Source organism: Artemia franciscana, chromosome 2 (assembly GCF_032884065.1).
Source record: "Artemia franciscana chromosome 2, ASM3288406v1, whole genome shotgun sequence".
Classification (NCBI taxonomy): Eukaryota; Metazoa; Arthropoda; class Branchiopoda; order Anostraca; family Artemiidae; genus Artemia; species Artemia franciscana.
Window position 1 is genome coordinate 31,635,378 of NC_088864.1, and position 15,095 is coordinate 31,650,472.

A 15,095-nucleotide genomic window follows, 5' to 3' on the forward strand; every position below is an offset into this window, starting at 1 on the left:
TTAAAATGCAAAAAAAAGGGGTCGTAAGTTAAAACATAATTACATTATAAAAACACACTACGATAAATTCAACTGGCCTGTCAGATAAGAATGAAACAACAAAGCTAAGCCTATAACAATATAAATTAGACATTAACATGATGCATTAAAAATTTCATTTATTTATGATTCCAACAAACGCTGGCACAAAGCTCTCTCTGTAGCTCTCAGTTCTTGCATTAGTAGGATGTAAAAGTGGGATTTGTTGTGCTTTTATTTGAGGTAAACGGGGATTTGGAGGGCAATAATAGGCTGGGAGTATGCTAAGAAAGTGTGGGTTACAACGCAAATTATTTCCAAAATTGGTTCAAAGAGTAGCGCGTTGGGCTGCCAAGTTAGGGAAGTGGAATTCCTTAAGAAGGAGAATATAAGACACTTTGCCCTAACCGTAAATAATTCCCAGGGCTCTCCTCTAGATAGTTTCTAGTCTATCAGATTGATCCCCCGTAAATGCCACACTGAGTAAGGATACTGAAGCTGTGGATGGATAAAGATGCATAAAGGTGGAGGATATGTGCTTTTGGCCGCGAAGATTTAGTAAATAGCTTAAGGTGACACAGAGATGTACTAGCCGGCTTAACAATAGAGCCAATATGGGCATCCCATTTCAAATTGCTATTCAGTGCGACCCCCTAAGAGCTTAGTTTTTGTTATAATTATTTCGTTAGTTGTTTCGGTTATATATGATGGGTTTGATTTCAGATAACTAAATGTCAGAATATGAGATTTATGGGAGTTCACATTCATTTTTGGCTAGGCTGCTTCACTTGCACCGTCTTTGAGAATTTCAACTGCTCATAATATTTAATCTACACTTTTCGAGCAATAATATGTCATCCACAAACTTCCATCGACTGGCTGACTCGTTAGCAAGATTGTCAATCATTATCAAAAATAGTAAAGGATCTAAAGGCGTACCCTGCGGAACTCCACAAGAAATTGGGAGTGAATCAGAATAAACGTTTTTATACTTAACATCTTGACTCCTATTTGATAGAAGAAATGCAAAACTATTGTCTACAAAATACGGGACATTAAATTGATTCAACATTTTTCCAACTAATCCATTATGACTAACTAGATCAAAAGACTTTGGGGGTCAATTAAAAGGAGATTGAGCCATGTATCTGGCTCGTCAAGTAATTTATATACAGTATCAAGGAGACTGACTAGGTAATGTGTCGGTGATAAGCTTCTTATGTTTCTGAATTTTTTGTTTATCAATCAAACAGTTCGTGGTAACGAACTATAGTAAGGAGCGACCCGGCTCAATAGTAACCAAAACTCTAAAAAATTGAACTTTGATATCAATAGCTACATCAAAAGAATCGCATTTTAATGCTGATTTTAAATATATAAGTTTCATCATGTTTAATCTTACCCATCAAAAGTTACGAGCCTGAGAAAATTTGTCTTATTTAGGAAAATAGGGGGAAACACCCCCTAAAAGTGGTGGGATCTTAACGATCTCACAAATGACACCATCAGATTCAGCGTATCAGAGAACCCTACTGTAGAAGTTTCAAGCTCCTACCTACAAAAATGTGGAATTTTGAATTTTTTGCCAGAAGACAAATCACGGGTGCGTGTTTATTTGTTTGTTTTTTTTTTGTTTTTTTTTTGTTTTTTTCTTTTCCCCAGGGGTCATCGTATCGACCAAGTGGTCCTAGAATGTCGCAAGAGAGCTCATTCTAACGAAAATGAAAAGTTCTAGTGCCCTTTTTAAGAGACCCAAAAAATTGGAGGGCATCTAGGCCCCCTCCCACGCTCATTTTATTCCCAAAGTCAACGGATCAAAATTTTTAGATAGCCATTTTGTTCAGCATAGTCGAAAACCATAATAACTGTGTCTTTGGGGATGACTTACTCCCCCACAATCCCTGGGGGAGGGGCTGCAAGTTACAAAGTTTGACCAGTTAACCATTACATATAGTAATGGTTATTGGGAAGTGTACAGACGTTTTTAGGGGTATTTTATTTTGTTTGGGGGTGGGGCTGAGGGGGGTGGGCTATGTTGGAGGATCTTTCCTTGGAGGAATCTGTCATGGGGGAAGAAAAATTCAATGACAAGGGCGACGGATTCTCTAGCATTACTATAAGAAAACAATGAAAAATAAACATGAAAACGTTTTTTCAAATGAAAGGGAGAAGTAGCATTGAAACTTAAAACGAACAGAGATTATTACGCATATGAGGGGTTCTAAAAATAATTTAGCATAAAGAGCGAGGTATTTAGGAAGAGATAAATACCTTGCTCTTTATGCTAAAGTATTTTTAGTAATTTCAACTATTTATTCTACGGCCTTTCTGATTCAGGGGTCATTCTTAAAGAATTGGGACAAAACTTGCGATTTAGTGTAAAGAGCGAGGTATTAACGAGGGTACAAACCCCCTCGTATACATAATAAAAATATAAGGTTATGAAAGTTTGTTACGTAAGTTAATTCTTACGCTAAAGCTTTTAATTGTTTTAAAAAGTAGAATTGTGGCAAAGAATCAAACTTTAGCGTAAAGAGCGAGGGATTGTGGAGGGAACAACTCATTTCATATACGGAGTAATTTCTGTTCGTTTTAAGTTTTAATGTCGCTCCTTACTTTCAGCTAAAAAAATTAGTTTTTTTTTATTTAATAAGTACAAGGATCATGTTTTTAAACTAATCTGCTGCGAAACTCTCATACGGCTTAAAGAATATAGATGTTGAGGTAATTGGTCGAAATCCATAAGATACTAATCTAACACCTTTCTTCTGTATGGGTGTAATGTATCCTTTTTTCTAACACTTAGGGAATAAACCACTTCTAAAAAATATTTGATAAGGGTTTTGATAACTTATCAGAAACTTCTTTTCCTAAACAATTGAAATAACAGGGGGGCATATTGAAGTTCTCCTTAGTTTACGAATTTTCACCTCAACATCAACAGGTTGTACTAAAGAAATATTCTGGCCTGGTGCTGGGGGTGGAGGAATATGACATGAGAGAGCTGGAAGGGCTTGTAAAATAGTAGCAAGGTGTTTTTTTAATGAGTTAACAGTAGTGTCGGGGGAAACATCAAGATTGTAGTCAACATTTTGACTGTTTTACCACTAATTTTCTTCACTGTATTATACCACTGCTTCGGCTGTGCTTTAAAGAGTTCACTTACTTTATTCTAATAATACTGGGCTGCAGTTTTCTGAATATGCGTCTTTATTTATTTTATGATTAGGTTAGCTTTTTCAGTTTTTCTTTGGTGGAACGGTATTAATTTTGAAGAACAGAACCTTTTTCCTGCATCATTTATATATGCTTTATCATTAGAATATTTTTTCTTTTTGACCTCTAGAAAATGAATGAAATAACTATTGAGCAAAGTTCTTTAGAAAAGTTCGGCTTTATTATTTGAATCGTCCGCAGCAAAAACATCTTCCCATTTTTCTTTTGAAAGGCAGGTACTGAAATTCAGTAGACCACTATCAGTAATAGGTCGATACTTAAATACATCAAATTTATGCCTGAAGATATGATCTTGTAACGGATTTAGCAAAAGCGTAAAATGGTAACTGCCACCAACTGGGGGGAGAGAATTGGATCTTTGATAGAATTCATGCATGTTTGTACAAATAATGTCAAGGGGAGTACCTTCTTCTGTGGATGGGATATTAACAAGTTGTTTTAAATTAGCTTCCTAAAAAAGATGACTTGTATTTAGTTCATTTCCGTTACCGGTAAGTAGAATCCATGCGTTTGGATGCTTAGACTGGAGGTAATCAAGCGATGTATGGAGTATTTCCATGAAATCTTAATTCTGCTCAAATTTTTAGCCCGATGCATAATAAAAACAGCCAACAATAATAATAGTTAATGGACGTGGTAGAACTTTCGGTTCAACTTTAATCCAAATTATTTCATCATATTCATTTATTCCTGGAACCTTAACTTCCCTTGATGACAAATTATCTTGACGAGAAATCATTACCCTTTAATATTAATTACCAAGGTAATGATCATATGGTAAGAGTTTAATAAACTCATTAAACTGAGCAATCTTCAGGGTATCCAGGTCTTGGGACTGAACCTCGGTTATAAAAATTAAATCTGATGCTAGCTTATTCACCGAAATTTCCAACCCAATAAGTTTTTCAAAATTAAGACTTTCTGCATTACTTAATAACAGCCTAGGGAAATGGTAACTTAGTTAATTATTTTTATGTTCTCTATTATGAGCACTAGAAACACTTTTTTTTTCTCTGGCAAACGATTTGAAATAGAAGTCAGAGGGAAGGAGGTCTATGAACACTTTCTGGGGTTGGCTGGATTTTATCATATTTTGCAGAGATGGAGATGCTATGGGTAGGCTTAAGATCAATTTATTTATTATTTATTTATTAAGATCATTGCCTAGTAGTTGGATGACTACAAAGTGGTTTTTGAAGTGAAAGGGAAGAGGTTCAGTTTTAAAAGTTGGGGATAAATTGAGAGAGCCCGTGGAAAAAGTTTCCTGGTGTTCAAACGATTCTACAAGATCAATTTCTTCTAGTGAGTGAAAACCTGTTACTAAGTGGGATGGCTGCTGTTAGTTGCTGTTGTTCAGTGAGAGTTCTGTCTGGTGTTGTAAACGAGACTGAGGTGGGGGAAGTGGGTTGGGTTGACACGGAAGGGGAACGAAAATGTTTGCGAGGAAAGTTTTGGTGAGTATATAAGACTCCGGCATTTGGTACCCGGGAGAAGTCGGACGCGTCCGGGAGAGCTCCAGAGGAGCCGAGTTGTATTGACCTTGGTACAGGGGCTACGAACTAAGATCATAGTCAGAAAGGCTGGGGCCTCCCTCTGAAGTCCATCACCATTTCTTGTCAAATTCTTAGTACTACCGTCGTACACATGCGAAGGTTTAGCTTGTGGCCTAGAGAATAACCTACTAAAAGACTTTGGGATTAAACATGATACTTGTCAAAACCGAAACAACAACCCAACATAAGAACAGAACAAATTGAAACAAGGTCAAACGAGCACAAACTCTTATTGCAAGAACCCTTCGGAAAACATTTACAAATATTGAGCCGATTAGATCTTCTTCTGGGAATAAATTTTGCACGCAAAAAGTCCTTGGAAACTTATTTAGTTTTTTTATTTTCAATTACACGCTGATCACCATTTTTTTAGCTAATTCTTCCGTTTCCTTTACTTTCCTTTGCCATAAATTGCTCATAAACAGATTTATATCTGCAAAGGATTCTGCAAAAACCTCTTGTCTCTGGAATTTTTATGTTCATGAAAAATTGATTTTATTTCAATGCTATTAACTTTTCCTTTCCGGTCAATGTCATTGCTAGTCACCTGGTTCGTCACTGGTTCAAATGCCATTGACCTGTCAAATGAATTTAAAAAGGGCAATATAGTATTTTCTGAATTTTTTATTTTCACTTGATTGAGTTCATTTTTTTGTTATATAACTGTTTTGAGTTGCAGATGGAGCTTCAGAAATAACGGTCAAAATGTAGCTTAATAACTCTTCTAGTTGTCTTTTAATGGTTTATGAAAAGCAAGATTTGTCTTGCAAGCAAAATCTCTATCAAAGGGGTTTGGATATGTTAAATTTTCATTGGCAACATATGAGTAAGGTTCGGTCTTAACTGATGCCTCATGGAGCAGGTTAGTAGTTTTCCAATGGTGGTGTTAAGAGTATAGGATGGGTCGACGTAAAGAATGGCCTGGCCCTCAGTCTGACAAGAAACTTCAAGAGGGGGGACGTCACTTCATTCTGTAAAACAGGGAGAGGCTAGTGTTAACTTCTGCGAAGTGGGGAGTACCTTTCATTTAAGCTCTTTTAAGATGTTAAGCATCCTAGCTTTTGAATTTGGAGAATGAGGGATGGTGAGGTGAAGATAAAACAGTTGAATTAAAAGAATTTATCAGATTGATTGGTATTTTCTTAGAGAAGTAGTCAGCACAACACTAGCTCTCATTCCAATTAGCTCTATAGATTCTGGCACATTTTTCCGCTCCTGCATGAAATGATCAATTGCACCCTCCACATTTCACAGAGTTTGAAAAGACTTTCAGCCTACATTCGGGACAAAATAGTCTTTGTCTAGCCATTGTTTTTTAAGAGGTTAATGGTCCGGCTGAAAAACTTGGCCGAACAGTTAACAACATTATCGTTTCATACGAGCAGTAGATGGCATGAAGTCCTACTAAAAGGTATAAGAGAGCAGAGGTACCTATTACTTCAGCTGAAATTACAGCTTGTCCCGAGGAAGCCTCTGTATAAAAAAGTTTGAGCCTAAATTTACAAGGACCTTTTGCTAGGTAGGACTTCACACTGATTTTTCGTTACACTTTATTGTAAAATTTCCAGTTAAATTTCCGAAATAATTTTTTTTATATCAGATGAAAAACGTTTTGCCGGGAGCTTCCTTTCTAGTTCAGGCTGAGTCAATTTCGTTTTGCCGTTATGTGCCACTCGTTATGTAAAAGGAGGTATTAGTGTATATCTACTGAGCCTTATACCATATTCATGCCTAAATGTACCAGATTCAATAGACGAAGAAGCTCTGTGGGAATAGAGTTATCCTCAAAAATGAATCTGTGACTTAATGTAGAATGTACAACCTTCTAATCTGCCAGATTACTTGCTGCCTTGAAATCTTGCTTGACTACATTCAGTGCAAGAACATTAAGTCAACTATTATCCTCTATGGAAACTTTAGCATCGAATGTGACGTTAGGCTTTAAAGCAAAAATACGGACAAGGAAGGCCATAATTGTATTATCTATATCTGTCAAAAGGACGGGAACAACTTACTGATTTGGACTTGTATACTTGCCAAAATGGATCATCTTGTCTTGAGTTCTTCCGTATAGATCCCTCTGACTCCTTCAACGTAGAAGATCACGCTTTCACAAGTGACCACGATGCTGTCATTTCAAGATATATTCATCAACACGTGCGAGAATGCCCTTAATGTGATTTGGCATACCCAGATTTTGCAAAAGGAAAAACTGGCCCACAATGTGGGCCAGTTCCTTCTTTATTAATTAGCAGTATTTTGTTACAAGATCCACAGGAAAAGACTGAATTTCTTGCTATTTTTTTTTCCTAGTTCTAAAGTCTAGATGAAGACAGTAGAGAAATGCCAAATTTATCGGATCGAACCTGTAGTGTCCTGGATCATGTGAATTCGTTGTCTATGTTCTTAAAAAAATCATGCTGCACAAAACTAGCTGGAATATTTTCATTACTTTTCTGTATATACTTTTGCTCTGGAGCATTCCGAGAAATAATCCACCAATTCCACCAGTAAATCCACTGTTATACTTTCCCTAAGCCCAGATAATGATCCAACGAGTTTGAGCTTGCATAGGTCTATTAACCTCTTATTATCTGTTGGAAAATTCAATATGAATTCTAGAGAAAAAACTCAACATTAGACAGTCTAGTGGCCGAGCATCAGGAGTGGATTGAACACCAGGTAAGGGGGTAAGAAATTAGGCTATTTTAATTCAAAACAACAAGAAAAAATTAACAAGAAGAAGGCAGAAGTTCCTTCCAATTATCTAAGGGAGGACACGCCCGTAACCGAGGACTTGAGAAATAACTTCATCCAGCATTGTAATTCTATCTTGAACAATATTCCTGGGCACGTTACTCTAGCAAGTTCCTCTACTGTCTCCTAACAAAGATGATTGAGTATAAATTTAAAACCTTGTGGTTTCAAACCGAGGTATTTAAAGGGCGGAATATCAGCTTCCTTTAAGTACCTTAAGCTGTGGTTATTGAAATAAGAAATGTCATGTCTTTCCATAAAATATAAATTGTGTTCTGGTCTCCAAAGAGGGTACATAAAGAGTGACAAAACTTATAAGAAATGCAGTTAATAAGACTGTTATAATAAAATCGAAATAATTTGAAGTCTTATTAACTCTATAAGTTTATTTCCTTGATTTATTTTTTATGATATGTAGAAATAGGCCTTTACTCATCAAGTACCATGGCTTGTGGCTCATCGTACACTTTTCTTCTATTCTTGAATTTGGCGACACTGTTTTAGAAAAGTAAAAAGACACCCAAATAACAGATCAAAATATGGTAGGCTATTATTTTTTACAGAAAGTTATGTTCTTAAAAACCGTATTTTAGAACCTATTGATTAAAACTGTTATAGGAAACATTTTTTGTATAGCAAAAGGTTTCTAAGCAATAGAAAAAATAGGTAAAACTTAAGATATCAATTTTATATCCAAAATATATATTGAATAATACCGGGTTTCCAAATTATAGAACAGCTAGTGAAAAACTTAAGATATAACTTTCATATCTACATACGACAAAATATTGATTTCATTACAAAAGACTTGAAAAGTATTGAAAATGTCAATGACTAGAATTCGCAGATTTAACAAAAAGACACAGATAGCAGAGAGACAAAAATATTGGCAGTGAGAAATAAGAGGGGGGGATCTAAAAGAGATAAAAAGAGACTAGCACTTTTAATAAAGTTGAAATCTTAATATTTTAGTTTTGGGCTATAAAGTAAAATACTCCTTCTATTTTTAAGTAAAACAATTATATTAAGTAAGTAATTATTAAATGAGTTAAAGGAGCAACATTAAGATTTAAAAAGAACAAAAATTATTTTGTGTCCGATTCAGACTTCCTCTTTGTACAGCTAGGAGTGATGAAGAGGCATTACCCCTCCTATATGAAATAGTGTGTTCGTTTTAAGTTCTAATGTTGCTTTTTACTTTCCGTAAAATTTTTGTTTGTTTTATAAGTTGTTAGAGTTGTTTATATTTTATAGCTTGTAAATATCAAAGTTAAAGTTTGTGACTTAATATAAAATTGTTAATCTCAAATCATGCCAGGATTTCTAATTTCCCTCTCCACGAAAATTTACCCAAAAATTATACCGATTATACCGACAAATTATTGCAAATTTTTTGGGTCTTTCCTTTAATGACTCTAGTGCATCTCAGCCCTTTCATATAGACCGTAAATTTTTAAATGAGTTTTTGTATACAAAATGTTCGATGAGTTTAAAAATTTTGTTAGCACATGGCTGGCTAACTTATTTGAAAGTAACAATAACCTTATCTCTGCTGCAAAAATCCACCCAGATAGCAGATTAAAAAGCTTATTACAGGGCATAGTGGATTGCTTCTTTTTTAAATATAATTGGGAAAGCTCATTCTCAAATTTACTTGTGCGGTCTAATGGAAACAATAAGTCATCTTCTATTTGATTGCCCTGTTTATTGTAAAGCAGTATAGTAATGGAGTTTGAAATAAGTGATTATGAAATAAGTGATTATGAAATAAGTATGCCATTCTGTTATCGCTGATAATTAGATATAATAGAGTTCAGACTATTGTAAACAGATTCTTATCCCGCACAAAGGGACTTAACTTTTACTTAGTACTTATATTGTGTTTTCGCTGGATTTTTTTCTTTTTTTGTATTGTGTACGTGTTTGTATTGAGCACGCATAGTAATGGAGCTTGAATTAAGTAAATATAAAATAAGCATGGCGTTTCCTTTATCACTAATAATCAGAAATATTAGAGTTCTGACTATTGTTAACAGATTTTTATTCGGCACAAAGAGACTTAACTTCTAGTTAATGTTTATATTTTGTTTTCGATGGTGTGTTTTCTTTTTATGGCACTTAATATTCGCCAAGTGACATATAGCGATCGCAAATTCTGTCGGTCTGTTGGTCTATCTGTCGGTCCCAGTTTTGCTAGTTTAGGCCCTTCCAGATAAGCTAGAACGATGAAATTTGGTAGGCGTATAAGAGACCAAACCAGATTAAATTAGAAATAGTCGTTCGCCGATTCAACCATCTGGGGAGAGGGAGTTGGGGGACGGTTAATTCGGAAAAATTAGAAAAAATTAGGTATTTTTAAATTAAGAACGGGAAACGGATCTGAATCAAATTTTATATTTAGAAGGATATCGTGTCTCAAAGCTCTGATTAAATCCCGAACGGATCCGGTGACTTTAGGAAGAGTTTGAAGGGGAAACCTAAAATCTTGGAAATCGCATAGAGTCGAGGGATCAGGATGAAACTTGGTGAGAAAAACAAGCACAAGTCCTAGATACGTGATTGACATATCCGAAACGGATCCGCTGTCTTTGGGAGAGTTGGGGGAGGGTTGACTTTGAAAGATCTAGAAAAAACGAGGTGTTTTTACTTACGAAGGATTGATTGGATCTTAATGAAATTTCATACTTAGAAGGAAATCGTAACTCAGATCTTTTATTTTAAATTTTGACCGGATCCAGTGTCATTGGGGGGAGAAGGGGGGACCCGAAATATTGGAAAAGACTTAGTGGAGAGATCAGGATTAAACTTGGTGGGAAGAATAACCACAAAACCAAGATACGTGAGTTACATGACCAGGGGGGATCTACTCACTTTGGGGGAATTGGGAGGGGAGTAATTCGGAATGAGCTATTTGTAACTTACGAACGGGTGACAAGATCTTAATGAAATTTAATATTTAGATGGATCTTGTGCTTCAGAGCTTTTATTTAAAACCACCCACCAGATCCTGTGACATTCATATAGTAGGAGGGGGAAACTGAAAATCTTGGAAAACGTGAAAATTGATCTTTATCTTACGAATGGGTGATTGGATCTTAATGAAACTTGATATACAGAAGGATCTTATGTCTCAGATGCTCCATTTTCAATTCGAATTGGATCTGGGAACATAGGAGCCTGAGGAAAAATAGGAATCTTGGAGGGGGAAACCGGAAATTTTGGAAACCGAAAATCTTGGAAAACGATTAGACTGGAGAGATGGAGATGGATCTTAATAGAAAGAATAAGTGCAAGTTCTAGATACGTGATTGGCAAAATTAGAATGGATTCGCTCTCTTTGGAGGAGTTGGGGGGGATGTTTAATTCGGAAAAATTAGAAAAATTGAGGTATTTTTAACTTAAGAACGGGTAACCAGATCTTAATGAAATTTGGTATTTAGAGGAAACTCATGTCTTAAAGCTTTTATTTTAAATTCTGATCAGGTCTGGTGACATTGGGGGGAGTTGGAGGGGGAAACTGGAAATCATCAAAAATGCTTAAAGTGGAGAGATTGGGATGAAAACTTGGTGGGTGGAATAAGCAAATCTCGTAGATACATGACTGCCGTAACCGGACTGTTCCACTCTTATTAGGGAATTTAGGTGGGGGTCCAGTGCTTAAACGACTTTGGTGCTTCTGGACGTGCAAGGACGATGAAAATTGGTAGACGTGTCAGGAACCTGCATAAATTGGCTATAATAAGTGGTTTATCCCAGTTTGACCATCTGTGAGGCTGAAGGGAGAGGAAAAATTAGAAGAAATGAGGTAATTTTAACTTACGAGTGGGTGATCGGATCTTAATGAAATTTGATATTTAGAAGGACATCATGTCTCAGAGTTCTTATTTCAAAGTCCGAACGGCATTAAGCCTCTGATTTTCCTTTTAAATGAATCTATTGACTCTTAGAATTTTGCTAGAGCTCAAGCCATATGAGCTCTTGGCCATTGGCTCCTCCGACCTCGTCACAAGTGCCATATGAGCTCTTAGCTCTTGTTTTTTTGTGTTGTGTTCGTGTTTTTTAATTGTTTTTTTTTCTGTGAAATACCTATTTTTGGTTTAATCACGAAATAAATTATTTATCTTCCCAGACACAAAAAAAACTATTTTTTCAGGGACGTTGATTGTTCTCAGAATTGTTTTGTAAATAGTAAAATATATCTTTTTTACCCTATCCCATCCTTATTGCGGAAACGGATAGCCCAAATTATACGTCTTTTTAGTGTGTTTCTGTTTCTTGATTTCGTCACCATTGATTCAATTTATGAGGTAATAAACAGTGAGAACAAGAGTAGCAAATGGAAAAAATCCACGGAATGATAGAAGGCTGAGTGAATTATAGTGGAAGTTAAACTTTTTTTCCAGAAATTTATATAGTCTAAAGCTTAAAGCTTTTCTTCAATTTTTTTAATCAGTCTAACTTCGACCAATTTTCAGAGTCAAAACATCCAGTAGCTGTGTCCTTCAGGGTGAGTAGATCTCCCGCCCAAAAACAAACAGGAGAAGATCTGCAAGCTAAAACCTTTGCCAATTGTTCAGATAGTTCTAGGCGTTTGAACTTCCAAAATATACTCCCCCCCTGTGGAAAATTTCACCCCAGAAGAAATTCGTCCGGAGAAAATCGGCCCCAAAAAATCCCCCAAGGCGGGAAACATCCACCTAGAAAATTCCCAAAACGGAAAATACATCTTGACTGAAAGAAAATTATTCCCAATTATACCCACTGAAAATTCCCCCAGAAAATCCCTCGACCCTTCCCCCTGCAGAAAACTTTCCCTGAAAAATATCCGTGTGTTTCCCTGTAACAAATATTCTTTGTCAGCAATTGAAAAATTACAAACTTAAAAAGGCATTGAACTTCTCCAATAGGATCCTTTGAGTACTCTGTAGTTAACGAGTAGGGAGGATACCTCAAAGGGTGTATTTTAATGCCAAAACATTACAGTTCTTATTGAACCATAAGATAAATATAAAATTAGTTCTAAGGAGGAAACAAGGGAATGGCGGGAGTAAATAAATGATATATAATAACAAAGGTCATAAACAGAGGGGTGGGTGAAAAAGAATTTTTTTAAAATGCATCAGGAATGTGAGACTGATATCTACTCTCTTATGCTTTCTGGAAATATTTCTAGTCTACGCTGTTGTTATGAAAGTAGAGTATCATGAAACCCCTAAATGAGTGGTATTTATTGTCAAAACATGGTTTTTAGCACTTGGCGATGCTCTTGTATCAACAAGAGTCAAAATGCTGCACAGACAGTCCCAAGCCTACAGTAATATTATATATTCATATATATCCATGCCTACAAATAGTTTGCTACTATGAGGAGGCGGCCCTTAGTATATAAATTAGCTTGGAAGAGGTTTTTTAGCCCAAAAACGCCCATCAAAGCAAACCAAGCCCAGATGCTATATGGTGATATTTACTTTCAATATCAATAACAATACTCCTATATACCCTAGTATATTTTATTGATCCTGCCTGTCTGTGGCTTATAATAAAATAGTCAATAAGGCTTGCTGTCTTGTCATAAGTTAAATATCATGTTAACTTATGGGCCATTTTATGACCGAACACTCTATTGGTTACAATTAAATTGATATACCTACAAAATTGCCGGAGTCTGTAGCCTGTACTGTTTTCTTTTCCTACACCAAGATTACTTAGTCTACGAAATCACCTATACCTATTTTTACCGCCCTGTATGTTAAAATCTCAAAAGAAAAACACAATATTTCTTCCTAGACCCTGTTTATTTGCTCCTGTAACTGTAAATAAAATTCATCTTTGGCATTCAGTTCTACAGTCAGTATTTCTCCCACTTAGTTTTACTGGGACATATACTGTTCTAACCGATAATCTGAACTTTTTACTCGTAGATTGAGCGATAAGTGTTCTATTAGTACTAATCTCCCAGCCAAAAGAAGACTTTCAACGTCCTTATTCATCATGAGTCCTACTCCCTATCTATGTACCCTATCCATCCTGCCTGAGTAAATAAAATGTCTATCACCAAATTTAATGCTTCCTACAATTAGGATATCAGTTCCTGAAACTCAAAATAAGCTTAGTTCAGATCGTTTCAACTCGGCACTAAAAATATTAGTCCTATAATTATTTGTTAACCTAGTAACATCTCAAGTTAAAATTTCTATATTTTTTAAATCACTCAAATTAATTTGGCCTTGGGAAAAGCAATGGGCCAGGATACCTTTGCTGGACGGGAACCAGCACATCTTATTAAGTCTATCCCAAAACCCTTAAGCCAAATTAAAACCAGACAGCAAAATTTCCCTGGGAACTCAAGTGTGAATGGAGTCCTTTTGAAATCCTGGTCCTTTCTTGGTCACAACATGGTTTTCAGCACTTGGTGATGTTCTTCTATAAACAAGAGTAAAAATCCCACATAGACAATTTCCAGTCTATTGTCTTTGACTAATTATATGTCCACGCCTCCAAATATTCTACTGCTCTGGGAAGGCATCCCATATTTGACAAATTAGATAGGAAGAGGTTTTTCAGCCCAAATACGCCCAGCATTACAGAACAATCCCAAAAGAATTATTCATTAATAAGAATCCAGAATAAATGCCGTGAATTTTGCTAGAATTTAGTTTCCTTGAGGGGGACCACTCCTTAGCTAGGATTTGGGCTAACTTCAAGATCCCCAATATTCTAGGTACCTCGATAGGGTTAAGGCAGACCTTTGCAGAGGTTTTTTTCCAAATATCTGGATCCTACGCCATGCGTTTGGTCTCCACCCATAGAAGATCACAATAGTCATCTGCGTCCCCTTGAAATTTAACCCATTCAAAAAAGAAGGTTTGTAACTCACAGGACGTGTAAACACAGAGATGGGCCCTGCTGAATTTACATTTTGGGTGCCTTCTTCCTCCTCCACCTGTATTTACGGTCCCGGGGAAAGATGGTCAAGTTTCTATCATGGATCCTCAGGAACAAGGTCCCCTTGGTCTGTTCCATAGAGGCACCTTAAATATCGGTGGGGCGTTCCCCTATCGCCATTTTGGGATAAAGTCAGGACTCGGTGTAAAACATTCTTGGTCCTTTTTAAAAATGAAATAATAATAAAATGGATCTATATTCAGAATAACAACCAAACAGTTTTAAGTTTTTTCTATTCACACAATCATATAGTTTATATAGTTAAGTAATTTTATATTCACTATATAATTAAAGTTTTATTTTTCCTCTCTTAAATTTTTTGGCACATTTCTTTAAAAAATACTGACTTTTAACAAATAAGAATTAAACTGAAAGCTCTGAGGCCAAAAACCTACGCCAAACATACAAATAGTTCAACACCAATGAGAAGAATTATTGTTATATCTGTAGAAGCTTCCGCATATTAATACATGCAAAAACTGATCAATGGAGCTGAAGAATCTAGTGTCAAACAAGTAAGGACTAAATAAAGAAAATGTATCAGTAAACGCAAGGAGACCTGGACAGTTATTCTAAGCACCTTAA